The 15,256-nt window shown below is 37.6% G+C and overlaps 1 protein-coding gene across 3 annotated transcripts in view; it reads right to left on the minus strand.

Annotated features, from left to right (window-relative positions):
- Window positions 1-13,635, minus strand: part of CSGALNACT2 (chondroitin sulfate N-acetylgalactosaminyltransferase 2) — a 47,348-nt gene extending 33,713 nt beyond the window's left edge. Inside the window, exons 1-2 of one of the 3 annotated variants that reach the window (XM_072628010.1) lie at window positions 13,447-13,635; window positions 5,714-5,857 (exon numbers count right to left, since the gene is read on the minus strand). The gene's annotated coding sequence lies outside the window, so the exon portion shown is untranslated. Of the gene's footprint in view, window positions 1-5,713; window positions 5,858-12,361; window positions 12,381-13,446 lie in introns of those variants that run through there. The other 2 variants (XM_072628011.1, XM_072628012.1) reach the window with 2 other exon arrangements.
- Between the last annotated feature and the right edge of the window lie 1,621 nt (window positions 13,636-15,256).

Below are 15,256 nucleotides of genomic sequence, written 5' to 3' on the forward strand. Positions count from 1 at the left end.
TCCAATTCAACTCAAAGATGCAGAAAAATGAGAAATGGATATGCATAATATATTAACCTTATCCCCTTTTCTTTGTTTTGTAAAATAACTTTTTATTAATGTCTTTTGCTTTCTTTATGTCAAAACTTCCCACCCTATTTCTCCCTTTCTTTCTCTCAGAGAGCCATTCTTAATAACAAATAATATTTTTAACAAACAAAAAGGGACAATGAAAAGGAAGAGGAAAAAAATCAGCATAACTGATCAATACAAGGGAAAAGTTTGAAAATATGTACAATCTACAATATCTGTGTGTTCTCCCACCTCTTCCAAAGGATGAGATGTGGATGTCTTCTTATACCTTTTTGAGTCATGTTTGGTTTTTATGATTTTGCAACATTTACTTTTGATTTTTTTTGTGGTTATTCTTTTCCTTATCATTAGATGGGAAACAAAGGAAGGAGTTCTGTTTGCACAGGGTTAAAATTCCTTCTAGCTTTAAGTAATAGCAGTTAATCAGAGTTGTGACCTAGCATGGTCAGGAATTTGTGCACAGATTTGATGAGCTAACTGAGGAAAAGCCTATCAGAGAGGAGAACATGAAGTCACATGGCCAATAGATGGTGTGGCAGGAAGTTCAAACCTGGAACAGTATAAAGAGCTTGCATTGGTCTGAACAAAAATTGTAGTTTTCCTGTAGCCTTACTTGGGAGCCACCTGTTCATTGAGGGGGAATGAACGTAAAGATTAATAAAAGCTTTCCTGATTTCACAACAAGTGTTGTTCTTTCTTTGGAGTGAGCACATTTCTCATAGTTGGGGACTTCTTGGGGGCTTGTTTCTCACAATTATGGAGATAATTTTCTTAGCTCTACTTACTTCGCTATGCAACAATTCATGTGTAGCTTTCTTGGCTTCTCTATATTCATCTCATCATTTCTTACAACATAATTAATATTCCATTTCATTCATGTACCACAATTTGTTTAGCTATTTCCCAATTGATCAGAAACAAAGTAGATGTCACTACTTCACTATCACAAAAGGTACTACTAAAATATTTGGGTGTATATGGGGACTTTCTTGTCAATGGTTTTTTTAGAGTATGCACCTAGTAACAAAATGTCTGGGTCAAAGGGTATGTATGTTTTAGTTATTTCATTTGCATAATTCCAATCAATTAAACTGCAAACTAACAAGTCGGCTTAACAACCATATAAAATAATGTTCCAAATCACTAATAATATGACGGTGATTCTGTTAATTATATCTATGTCTTAGATACCAAATCCTTATCAGAGAAATTCTATACAAAGATTATTTTTCCCTATTCAACAACTTCCCAAAAAAAGGTGGGTTAATTTTGTTTGTTTAGAAGCTTTTCACTTTCATGCACCATAACTGAAGATATCTATATTATCTCCTATAATTGCCTCTACCCCTTGTTGGGTTAAGAATATATCTCCCAATACTGAAAACCAAAGGAGAGATTAATAAAATTGAAATTAAGAAAACTATTGAATTAATAAATAAAACCAATAGTTGGTTTTATGAAAAAACTAATAAAATTGATAAACCTTTGGTCAATCTGATTAAAAAAAAGAAAGAAGAAAATCAAATTACTAATATTAAAAATGAAAGGGGTGAACTCACCTCCAATGAGGAGGAAATTAAAACAATAATTAGAAACTACTTTGCCCAACTTTATGCCCACAAATTCGATAATCTAAATGAGATGGATGAATATTTTAAAAAATACAAATTGCCCAGATTAACAGAAGAGGAAGTTGAATACTTAAACAACCCCATCTCAGAAAAAGAAATTGAACAAGCCATCAATGAACTCCCTAGGAAAAAATCTCCAGGGCCAGATGGATTCACAAGTGAATTCTATCAAACATTTAAAGAACAGTTAATTCCAATACTATATAGACTATTTTTGAAAATTGGGGAAGAAGGAGTCCTCCCAAATTCTTTCTATGATACAAATATGGTTTTGATACCCAAACCAGGAAGAGACAAAACAGAGAAAGAAAATTATAGACCAATTTCCCTAATGAATATAGATGCAAAAATTTTAAATAAGATTTTAGCAAAACGAATACAGCATCTTATCACGAGATTAATACATTATGATCAGGTAGGATTCATACCAGGATTACAGGGCTGGTTCAATATTAGGAAAACTATTGGCATTATCGATCACATCAACAACAAAGCTAACAAGAATATATCTCCTACTCATAGTTCTGAAAGGTATATGATATGCTTCTCTTCTAATTATTTTAAACATGATTTTTTAAACAAGCCACATACCATTCACAACATATCGTGGAATATGGTACAAGGTATTAGCCTAGCCTTAATTTCTGCCAAACAACTTTCCAGTTTCCCCAGTATTTTGCTGATTCTCTTTGTCTAGTGTTGTTCCATCAGTCTATTTCTCTATTTTTTTTTAAACCAATACTACATAATTTTGATGACTACGCTCTTATAATGAGTCTGAGATCTGAAAGTGCTATTCCCCTTTGTCCCTACGTCCCTACCTGTTTTTATTGTTTCCCTTGATATTCTAGATCTTTTATTTCTCCAAATGAAATCTGTTCTTATTTTATCAAGTCGTATAACATATGCTTTTGATTATTTGGTTGGAATAGCATTAAAAATCACAGATTAACTTTGGTAATATCATAATTTTCATCATATTGGTATGAGCACTGAATATTCCTCTATTTAAGTTATTCTTAATTTTTTAAGGGGTATTTAACTGAATCTATTTTGTATGTTCTGGTAGACTGAACCCCAGGTATTTTATGCATTTGATAGTTTTCCCCCATGGGGGTGGAAGGGTGAGAAAAATGAGATGTCCTTTTCTAATATTGTCTCAGATTTAGTTTTCTATCAATCAATCAACATTTATTAAATATATACTATGCACCAGGCACTCTGTTATGTGCTATGCACTGTGTGTTACTGATTTGTGAGGGTTTGGGGCGGGGGGGGAGTTGTTACCAGCTTTGCTGAAGCTATAGTATCAACAATATTATGCTGATTTCCTAGCATTTTTTGAAGTAAACCATCTTAGTATTAGAAAGACTCCCTACGATTTTTAAAATAAACCATCTTATCAGTAAGAAATAGGGATGGTATTATCTCTTTACCTATATTTATGCCTGTGATTTCTTTCTCTTGTCCTAGTGCCATTATTAGACTTTCCAGAACTATATCAAATAGTAGAGAGAATGGGCATCCTTGTTTCACTCCTGCACTTACTGAGAAATGTTCTAGTTTATACCTATTGTATGTGATGCTTGTTTTTGGTTTTAGATAAATATTTTTAAGATGCTAAAATATATTTTGTAAGGTTTTTAGCATAAATAAGTACTGCACTTTGTCAAAGGCATCTATTGAGATAATGATGTGGTATGAGACATTTTGTTTTTAATATGATTGTATTTATTATTCTCCTAATGTTGAACCACCCTTACATCCCTGGTATTAACCTAATTTAGTCAAAATGATTTATTTCTTGCACAAACTGCTGTAGTTTTTTTATGTGGTCTTATTTAGAATTATATTTGTCTCATAAAATCATTATGGTACATGGCTTTCTCAACTTTTGAGGATAATTTGTGTAGCATGGGTGATAAAGTTTTTAAAGGTTTGATAAAATATAAATTTATCAAGACCAGATTTTTTTTTTTTTGGTAGTTCTATTTTCTTTTCTGAGAATGAATTAAGATCTCTATTTGGCCTTCTGTTATTCTGTATTTCATATTTTTGAAGGTATTCCTCCATCTCTTTTGTGTTCTCAGCATTGTTAGCATATAACTGTGCATATTAGCATCTGGTTATTCTTTTTATTTCTTTTGGTTCTGTTGTGACTTCACCTTGCTCCTTTGCTATTTCATTCATTTGGATGCTTGTCATAATCTCTTTAATCATATTGTTTAAAGGTTTAACCACTTGAGAAGTCTTTCAAAGAACCCAGCTTTTAGTTTAGTTTTCCTATAGGGTTTTTAATTTCCAATTTATCTATTTCTTTTTTATTTAATATCTCCTCTTTCATACACATTTTGTTTGCAATTTCTCTGTGCTCTAATAAATGATAAATTTTTTGTAAACATTCAATATTATGCTAAGAAATGTGTGCATTCTTTAGTATTCTCACTTAAAAGCTATCAAAAGTCTTTTAGCTCTTATTCTCTAGGATTTGTTCAGTTTTATATTTTCTCTTTTATCTAAAAGATATATCTGAGAGTGGTACTGAAATTTTCTGTCACTACTGTGTTATGGCAAGTGTCTTCTTGTACCTCAATACAAGACTACAAAACTAACTTTCTCTGGTTTTGAACTTTTGCTTCTTAGTTCCTTTTTCTTTCTTGCCTTTATCAAATTAATTCTTTCTCTCTTTTTTGTCTCAATTAATTAGTCTGGCACAATTCCCCTCTTCTCCCCTTCAACTAGTTTGTTTAGTATTTATATTTCATTTTCTGAGCCTTTTTCAAAAACAAAAACTTATTTCCTTCATTCTCTTCATTACTCATCTCTAGTTTATTTTTTTGTTGTTGTTCAGGTCTAGTTTTATCAAATGCTTTAAAAAATATTTTTTATTGACTTTCCATCATTTTTCATTAGTGGTTAGGCTCAAGTTAGTAGGTTGGGCTGCATCTTAAGTTCCTTTACACATTAGAACACATTATTCCATTCCCTTCTGTGGTTTCTTGTGGTTGCAAAATCGTAGTGTCATTTGAATTTTCTTTTCCTTTATATTTGAAGGTCTTTCTCCTGGTTGCTGATAGAATTTGTTGTTAATTGGAACAGTTAAATTTAACCACTATGAAGCTTACAATCAGCAGCATAGGATTTGTTTCTAAATGCTCTCTGCGAATTCTTTTGATTTACACTTTGTTTTTATAAGTTCTCAGCGGTTTTCTTGTATTATTTTTTGCATTACGGTGATCACATTTTTTCCTTGTCACATTCTTCTAGGAGAACTATAATCTCTAAATTGTCTCTACCTATTCTGCCTTTGAGATCAATGTATTTCTTCTACTTTTTTTATCTGATGTATTTAAGAAGTGAATAATTTATTCAGGTCTAGTTTTATCAAATACTTAAAAAATCTTTTTTTTAATTGAATTTTCATATATAGGTCTATATATATGGCATATGTATAGGGTCATTCATATATAGGGCAATATAGGTCTAGAGTATAAGGTCATTCACAAAATATTTCAGAGAATAAAAATGAAATGCTACAGAATTAGAATTAGCATTACTTCACTAACCCCTTCCCGCCCTCCCATCTCCCCACACACACACACACACACACACACACACACAAGTGGAAGGGAATGAACTTGTAGAAAGCTTGGCATGAGAATCAATTAAGATAGATAAATATACTTTTCCTCTAGGACAACAAGCAAGTGTGGGTTTTAAAGTAATGTAAGGTTTTTCTTTCTGCAGCAATTCAAAACGATCCTGTTCATATGTACAATTTTAGTGTCTATGAGCAACTGTATCAACTTCTGACCACTTCTGACTAAACACATGTTCTTGCAGTTTCTCAGTCTGTCATCAAATTGTTTCCAAACTGCCACAAGGGTTCAACATTTGAGTGTAAACTGATTCCCAATGGATTGTCAGACATATTCACATACTCTCATTTACATTATGTACTCTATACTGGAGTAGCTCCCTCATTCTTCTCTGTTACCCTGTAATCATACCTCATCATCTGTGTAATCAAGTGATCAAGATGTTAAGAATATATGCATTCTTTCAGAGCAAATATCAGGCTGTTTGAAAATCAGAATTTCTGGGTATGTACATTACAAGCCATCTTGAAACCATCGTGGACCATCACAAATGCTCTGCAAGAAAAACAAACAAACAAACATGATGCTTCTCATTGCAAAATTAAGGCTTTTTCCAAATTTAAACTTATGCTCTGTATATGTTACTATTCTTCCATCTAGCACATTTTCAAATAAACTTTTTACAATACAGATCAGTAGAGTGACTGCGAGAGTATAAGTGATTATCAGTGGTAGAATGGAAGACGGTTATATCAGAAGAAATTCTTTCCCTTACAAAGGTTAGTTTATATATAAACATTATTTAAAATGAAGCAATAAATGTAATTGAATTTTACATATATTTAACATTTAATGCAACACTTGTAACTAGTCAATAGAAAAGTAAAACATTTTATATACCTATTCATTTTCATCAACTGGTTGTTTTATATTTAGTAACTATAATTATGGAATACAAATTTTAATGTGGAGCACTATTTAACAAAAGCGATCATTGTAGTTATTCTAAGCACTTGATGAATCTTTAAAAAAATATCATGAGTACTATATTAAATTACTCAGAGTTCACAACACTTTGTTGTTGTTGAACAAGGTTCAAGGAAACTTGGAACCACTGTCCTTGAATAGTATAAGACTTTTGCTTCTCTCTTTTAAAAAAAGTTTTTAAAACATTTTTTTATTTTTTTACAATTGGTTTTTCTATTGCCTTCATTTATAAATATATCCCTTATATATTTCCCACTCAAAAAGCATAAAAAGTGTAAAAGAAAAAAAATAGCTCAGCAAAACTCATCAAATCTCACAGTATTATACTATGTTCCATACAAATAGTCCCCCAATTCTACAAGAAGGATGTGTATTCTTTTAAAAACTCTTCTTCAGGGCCAGTTTTGGTCATTATAAATACAGGGCTTTTGTTTTTTGGTTCTCGGTTTGTTTCATGCACATTGTTGAAGTCATTATGTATCCTGCACATTGTTTTTGGTTCTTTTCATTTCCACTGCAAATAGTTTCCTTATTTTGCACAGTATTTTACAGTGTTGTCATTGCATATGTTTTCTTAGTTCTTATTTTTCATCTTGCATCTCTCTCATTCTTACTGTACAGCAATAGTCTATTATATCCCTGTACTATAATTTGGTTAGCCATTCCCAACGAATCAGTTTTACCTTTTCCCTAGTTCCCTGTGACCAGAACAAAAAGGGCGGCTATGGATAGTGGGTATATTATGGGGCCGTTTGGTTTTTTTTTCTGTTTTACGTCCTCTGAACATATACGTAGTCATAAGAATCTCAGAAGTCACTTTAGTCATTTTCTTATCCTTAATCTGAATTGCTTTCTGGAACAGTTGGACCAATTCACAGTTCCACCAGTGGGTCCCTGTGTCTTTAATGTCTATCAGTCTTTCCAATGCTGACTATTCTCATTATTTGTCACCTTTGACAATTAGCTGATTACAAAGTGAAAATTCAGCTGTGATTTTTACTTCTCTTATTATTAGTGATTTGAAGTATATATTAGGTCAATTAGGTCTCAGTTAAGTCAATGGCCACTCAAAAAGAGATTAGACTAGGAAGACACATAGGAAACACCACATAGGAGAAAATGAGTTATTGTCTAAATTATAATATACAGTTGGATGGGTAATTCATTGAGTTAATCCAATCAGTAAACATAGCCTGGACAATCACTGCAGATAGATGATGAGCTGGATTCTCAATTGAATAGGAAGACAACAACGCAGACTGCGCTTAGGAAATTATGTAGCATTTTCTAAGATCTCAACCTACCCCTTGCCACAAAAGTACATATCTTAAAAAGCAATATTGTTCCAGTGATGCTATATAACTGAGAATCATAGAATGCCAAAATCTTAGAATGAAAATTTTAGATAATTCAAAGGGAATGGGAAAAACAGAGGCTGTAACTACACTACAATAGATTTCTAATAATGATTTAGTGAATGAAAAGCTTCAAAAAAGACAATGGACACATATGATATATAAAAAATGATATAGCTTGGTCTTTTAGCTAGAGTGAAAGGTAACACAATACTCTGAATGTTACAATGATATTCTAGAAATATTATAAATCGCAAATGGAGGATATATGTAATAATCTGTACAAAAAGGCATGACCAGATTACAACCTGAATCGAAGTAAAAAATGCTCGCATCTATGGAAGTGTCAACACTCTACCATATCATAGGAGCAATGAGGTCAGCAGCTGTATCTTATCTAAACTAATCTTACCTAACAGGTGCTTAGGTCAAACTGAAGGTGAATACCTTGCATTTACAATGCTTGTATGGTTATAATACAAGTATGGTATAATGCAGGCTTGCACATCTTGCAGCCTGAGGGCAGCTTGCAGTCCTCTGGCCCCTGGCAGCAAGCCAAAGGATTTCTTTAATACAAAGGCTATTTTCCGCTGCATTTTTCACAGGCCAATACTTTGGCTGGCTGCAAGCAGTAAGCACCCACAGTCTGCAAATTGTGCAGGCCTGGTATAATGGAAAGAGAGCTGAACTTGGAATGAGGAAAACCCACATTCAAATCTAGAATCTTAACACTGGTGACCATGGGCAAGTCACTTCACTTCTCTGATACTGAGTTTCCTAATCTGTAAAATGTGGAAAATAATAGCTGTGAAAGCTCTTACAGGTCTCTTACAACAATTTAAAAAAAGAATTTATATATTTTGCCAGTCCAAAATAAAAATCTTAGGAAGTTTGTGGGGTTTGGTTTTTTCTTTTTTTTTTTTCTATTTGTAAACTGTTTGCTTAAACAAAAAAGTTTCAGTTAAGTAAGTGTTCTTGAATAATATATCCTAATGTAGAGTGCCCAGATGCTTCTCAATATTCTGAAATAAGACCAGTATTGTATATGCTTTATTTTGGTCTCTCCTCCAGATCTGTCTTTTGTTTGCAGGTGGTTTTAAACTCCCTACGTAAGTTATTTTCTAATCTTGTTTTTTCACTTGCTCAATAACCCTGCTATCGCTTTTAAAATTTTCAGGTCTAATATTATAATCTCCATATATGTCATTTCCCTATTATTTTTTCCTAATATTTCTTAATATCTTTCAATTCTGGATATTTAATTTTTCCTGATAATTTTAAATTCATCCTTTATTTCCTCTTGGGATATTTCTGTCAGTGTTAATTATCCTTTTTTTTTTAATGTGTCATTTATCTATTTCAGGACTTTTCAAGACACCTTACACCATTTTTCTTTGCATGTGCTTTGGCCTATGTTTCATATATTCCATAGTATTTTTTTTTATTATATCTGATCTCTTCTTTTCCTTATTTTCTTTTTTAAATAGGTTTTAATAGGCAGTTAGGTGGCCCAATGGGCAGAGTGGGCAGAGCAGCCAGACCTGCAGTCAAGAAGATCTAAGTTCAAATCCAACCTCAGACACTTACTAGCTATGTGATCCTTAACTTAACGCTGTTTGCCTCAGTTTCCTCATCTGTAAAATGAACTGGAGAAGGAAATGGCAAACCACTCCAGCCAAGAAAACCCAAGTGGGGTTATGAAGACTCAAATATGACTGAAATGACTTAAAAACAACACATTTGTAATATTCTTATGTTTATTTTTGGTTGTTTTGTCCCTTCTATGTTTGTTATTTTTGAGAAGGGAATGAAGAGCCTGCAGGGCTCTTCTGCAATCTCTCACAACATCATTGTCTCAAGATATCTGCCAGCCAACCATAGTGATGCTTTTATAATGTGGGTTTAACAAGGTACTAGACCAGGGGTGGGGAACTTCTGGACTCAAGGCGCTATGTGGCCCTCTAGGTCCTCAAGTGTGGCCCTTTGACTGAATTCACATACTTATATAAGGGAACAATTTCTCTTAATAAAAGGATTTGTTCGGTAAAACTTGGACTTAGTCAAAAAGCTGAACCCAAGTACGAGGAAAATCACATGTGGCCTCTAGGCTGTAGGTTTCTAACCCCTGTAATTATACCAAGACTGTCATTCCCAATTCATTTTCAACAAAATATTGAGCAACTGCTTGTATACTGAACTCCAAATGGTTGAAATAATTTGGAAAGTTTAACCTACCTAATCTTGATGAATACCAGTTAGATTACTCCACCCATTTCCTAATATTACAGTTTCTAACAATCACTACCATGCATTAAACCTTTCCCCTCTTTTTCTTGGTTCAGTTTAGTCACTAATATTGCCTCCATTATCAACCCTCCCTCTACCCAAAACAAAAAAGAAAAGAAAAGAAGGAAACAAGAAGAGAAAGAAGGAAGGAAAGAAGAAAGGAGGGAAGAAGAAAGAAAGACTACATATCCCAATTTAGTGGGTAGTGGCTGAGCCTGGAGTCAGGAAGAGCTAAGTTCAAATCTGACCTCAGACATATACTAGCAATGAGACCCTAGGTAAGTCACTTAACTTCTGTCTGCCTTAGTTTCCTCAACTGTAATATGGTTGTCTGCCTCAGTTTTCTCAATTGTAAAATAGGGATAATATAGCATGTACCTCCCAGAGTTGCTGTGAAGATCAAATGAAATTATATTTGTAAAGTGCTTAAAAGACAGTGCCTGGAACATAGTAGACATTTAATAAATGCTTGCTCCCTTTCCCCTTCCCTATTTTCAGACCAGTTGTCTCCATAGTGAGGACCATGCCTCAAGGGAATTGAGGCCTGAACAAAGTGTACCAAGATAAGTTATACATTCCATCCTCCCTATCATAGCCAATATAGGGTCTTAACTCAATCCCAAGTACACTTGCCCTTATCTCTGAACACTTAAAATTTTGCTCCTGCCCTTCACTGTATAAGCTCCCCCCAACTTCTTGTCCCTCTTTTAAGCAGAAATTCTGCCCCTCAGGACAGCTATAACCTAATCACTATCCAGGCACCTACAACACCAGTTCCACAAGTACCACTGGAAAACCATCACCCACTCTCTTTTCTCCAGATCACTATACAGCAGCTGTGATGGATTCTCTGCTTCAAGGACAGGCTCTGAGTTCTAGGCACTGGCTGGTAGGAGCCCTGTCCTTCCCCCTTTACGATTTAGGTGTGAAAGCCAGAGTCTCATAGGACAAACAGGCATGGACAGACAGGTTGTGATCTACATCTCAGGCTTCAGTAGTTCTCTTTCCCCACAACTCGAATCTTCTTCCAAACTTTCCTATTTCTATCAAGGACACCAACATCCTTTTTTTCATTCAGGTTTGCAATATAAGAATTCTCTTCAACTCCTCACTCTCTCTAACCCCAACTATCCACTCAGTTGTCAAATCTTGTCATTCTACTGGCACATCTCTTCCTCCCTACATACAGCCATCACATCAGTTCAAGCCCTCATCACCTCATATTTGATTATTGCAACAGTGTAGTAATAGCTGTATGTTATGGCAGTACAGGTATGTGAGATGTGTCTGTGTGTACACATGCGCACATGTATGTGTGTACTGTACATATATATGTACGTATATGTGTGTATATGTCTGTGTGAATGTATGGGACAGCTAGGGGGCACAGTGGATAGAGTGTTGGGCCTGACATCAGAAGACTCATCTTCCTGAGTTCAAATCACTTAAACCTATTTGCCTCCAGTTCCTCATCTGTACGATGAACTGGAGAAGGAAATGACAAACCACTCCAGTATCTCTACCAAGAAAATCCCAAATGGGTTCACAAAGAGTCCGACGAGACTGGAAAATGACTCAAGCACAAAAATATTATACACACATGCACATACGCTGGGGTTGCAAACTCAATTCTTTTTTAACTAACAGAAGTATGCAATCCAAAGTTTGGAGATCCCAGTTTTACACAACTTTGAGCTAGGACTGGATTAGGAAATGAGACCATTCTTATTCATCATTATTAACATTCTCTAAGCCACAAATAAATAATGGAAAGCAACCCTCAGAAGGACCTTCAAGTCACAATCCACTATTTTAATTAAGAACTAAAAACAAAGCACAAAATAAATGACTGAGATTAACAGACTATCATATACACCCTCACATTTTACTTCGTGTAGAAAAATTAACTTTCCTCTTCACATTCTGAGCTATTATCTTTAATGATGCGCTACAAGGAAAACATGACTGAAAATGGAATTCATCTTGGTACACAAGAAGTAAGACAAAGCCACCGTAAGTTCTCAGAAAGTTAAAATGTACATTGCACAATTCTTTTAAATTCGGTCTGTAATAATCAATATGAAATCAAACTTTAAAATACTAACAGATGCTTAATCAAGATACTCTATCATCACCTAAATTTAAACAGCTTCCTTCACAAGAAGGACCTGTGATTTTCTAGACAGGCAGTTCTAACAACCACAACAACAAAATAACATTTGCACCAGCAATTTAAGGTTTTTAAAGCTATTTGTTTACCACAGTAACAACCTAGTGAGGAAGTGAAAAAAACCAGAGACGACTTGTAATAAGAATATACAAGATTTGGCAACTTGAATGGATTATCCCCATTTTAAAGAAAAAGAAAACTCTGGCAGAGAGGTGTGAAGTGAATGGCCCAGATAAGAGCTCAATCTACCATGCCACTTACCTGCCTCCATCACTTCAATCTCTCAAAAGACTTACTGAAAGGTCTTCAATATTCGCTGAGGCCATCCTGCAGCAAACCTGGTGATGAACTGCTAAGCGACATCGCTAGCATGATCCTCCAAAGACAAACATTCCATCAACCAGGAGCTACACTCTGGGCAGCATACCAGCTGTAGGAGGACCAATTAGCCAGTCCGTCTCCCAAGAAACCAGGGTCTCCTCTACACCAATCAGAAGGAGGCTCCTCGCTTTGGAGAACCAAGGTCTCCTCCACGATAAGAAGGGCTAAGGCTTTGGAGCAGGACTTAGTTCTGGATCTACACACACAAAAGTCTTCTCTCCTCTCCCCCTGCTAACTTCAACCAGTGTCTTCAACTCTTGAAATAAAAAAAAAAGTGGGGAGCAACTCTCCAAACTCTAAAATAAGCTATTTTTAACTAACTGTTCAGGTAGTTTCTGAGTTGTTTAGAAGAGAATGCAACATTGTATTCAACGAATAGCAAAATGTTGTTCATGGTAGTAACAGTTTATCACCAAATAGCTTGCAAAGTGTAGCAAGGGGAGAGTGTGGGGAGGAAAGCCTAGCGATAGGAAAGAAACAGTAACACTCCAAAAACCACTCCTCCGCTGGCAGCCCCGCTGCTCTCCAGACTCCCAGCCCAGCCCTGCACCCAGGAGCCCAGGCTCTTTCGAAATGACTCCGCAACAGAAATCATCCGGAGGAGGGTGGGCACTGGGGCTTCTAACGGGGGAGAGAGAGAAATAGACAAGGAATGTTTTTCTACTGCAAAAGTAAAATAAAATAGTCTCGAGGCGAGGGCAGAAGCGGTGCCCGGCACGCACGCCCCTAGCCTGGGCTTCAATGGTTCGGGGCAGCCGAGCTCCCGGCACCAGCCCGCAGTCAGTCCGTGCGCGCAGAGCCGGAGCCGGGGCCGGGAGACAGCCGGGAGCCGGAGCCGGGAGCCGGAGCCGGGAGCCGGAGCCGGGAGCCGGAGCCGGAGCCGGGAGCCGGGAGCCGGAGCCGGGAGCCGGGGCCGGAGCCGGGAGCCGGGCTGTCAGCCCGCCGAAGCAGAGCGCGGTACTCACCACAGCCAGCCTAGCGGGAGGAGGCCGAGGACATGCCCCGAGGCAGAGCGGCGGAGCCTGCGGGCGGGCGCGGGGAGCCCTGCTGCAGAGCCCCCGCCGCGGGGCCGGAGGCGCCACTCCCTCCGCCTCCTCCCCCCCACCCTAGCTCCTCGCGCCACCCTCAGCCTCGGCCCCCTCGCCTCCCGGAATAACGGCCACTTCCTGTGTGCGCGAGGAAATGAGGCCGCCGCGCGCCCGCCCGCGCCGCCACCGCCCGGGCCCGGCGTCCTGCGCGCGCTGCCCCCTCCCCCACGCCTACGCCGGCGCCCGGGGAGCCCGGCTCCAGAACAAGGCCCGGAGCCCCGCCGCGCCCACACTCCTCTCCCGCCCCCTGCTGTCAACCGCCCAGTGAGGGGAGGGCAGGGGAGGAGCGGGGGCCCGAGAAAGTGGGGAGGGAGGAGGGAGAAAGGAAGAAAAAGACAGATGAAGGAGAGAGAAGGAAGGAGGAAGGGGAGAGAGAGGAAAAAGAGAGAGCGGGGCAGGAAAGGGAGAGAGATGAAAGTGACCGAAAAGAGGGAGAGAGAAGGGAGGAGGGAGAAAGTAGGTGAAACAGAAGGAGAGGGGGGAGAAAAGGAGTGAGAAAGAAAAAAAGGAGAGGAAGGAGAAAGAGCAAGGAATTACAGACAGGGGAAGGGCGAGGCAAAGCGGGAGTGGGAGAAAAGAGAGAGAGAGAGAGAGAGAGAGAGAGAGAGAGAGAGAGAGAGAAGGCTTGCACTTCACGTCCCAACACTCGGCAGCCCATTCACCATCCCCAACTTCACCGAGAGCGATAAAGACAGGTGGTGAGAAGGGAAAAGTTGGACATTTGTTTGCTAAGTTTATGTCCTCATGGTGGTATATGCACACACACATATATGGATGTATATGTATGGATGTATACATATATAAACTGAAACATATTTCTATCTATCTAATCAGTTGCCCTTTGGGCTCTTTTCTACATAGTCTATCTACCTCCCTTGTAGGTCCTGTAATTTTACCAGGCAGGATTTGACGAGTTGTTTCCTCAGAAGACTTGATCTAAATCGTGCCAGTTCTTGGGGGTCTAGCTCAAGTTCCTAACAACTGGACCGAATTCAGCCTCTAACCTGTGGGTGGCTGGAGCCAAACAGAGCAGGCTTAGAGACAGGAGAGTCAGGACAGAGTGAGGGTTTTGTTTTTTGTTTTGATTTTTTTATCCTCAAGGAGCTTAATTTCAGAGTGAGGAAAATAATGTATGCGTATGGAAGCCCCCTCTCCTAAGAAGCAGGGTTTAACATGCTAGACTAAAGGCAGTTCTCATAGACATCCTGGACTGGACCAGGATATAATAATTTACAGGGTGTGTCAAGCTGTCTGAGGTCACGTTTGAACTCAGATCCTCACAACTCCAAGTCAGTTCTCTATCCATTACACCACCTAACTATTCCTTTAGTCTCTGAAAATTAGACTGGTTTTTAATGTATATAGCGCAAGACTTGTTATTAGGAACACGTAGGTTCAAATCTCACTTTAGACACTAATTGTGTTGTCCTGGAATAATCTATTGACTTTTAGGGCCCTCTAAAGAAATGAAGGTCTTGGACTTGATACCTTCAAGGATTCTTCCAGCTCTAAACCTATGATCATCTGCTATGAGAGATCCTTCCAAGAGTAAAAGGTTTCTTACTACCTAGTCCTGAAAATCAGTGGACTTCTGATCATCTTAAAAAGGGCTGAGTCCATCAGAAAGTAAAAAGTATAAATGATCAACCCTGAAAATGTCTTAATGGTTCTAAGTTTGAAGTGAATG

Source organism: Notamacropus eugenii, chromosome 1, assembly GCF_028372415.1.
Source record: "Notamacropus eugenii isolate mMacEug1 chromosome 1, mMacEug1.pri_v2, whole genome shotgun sequence".
NCBI classification, from domain to species: domain Eukaryota; kingdom Metazoa; phylum Chordata; class Mammalia; order Diprotodontia; family Macropodidae; genus Notamacropus; species Notamacropus eugenii.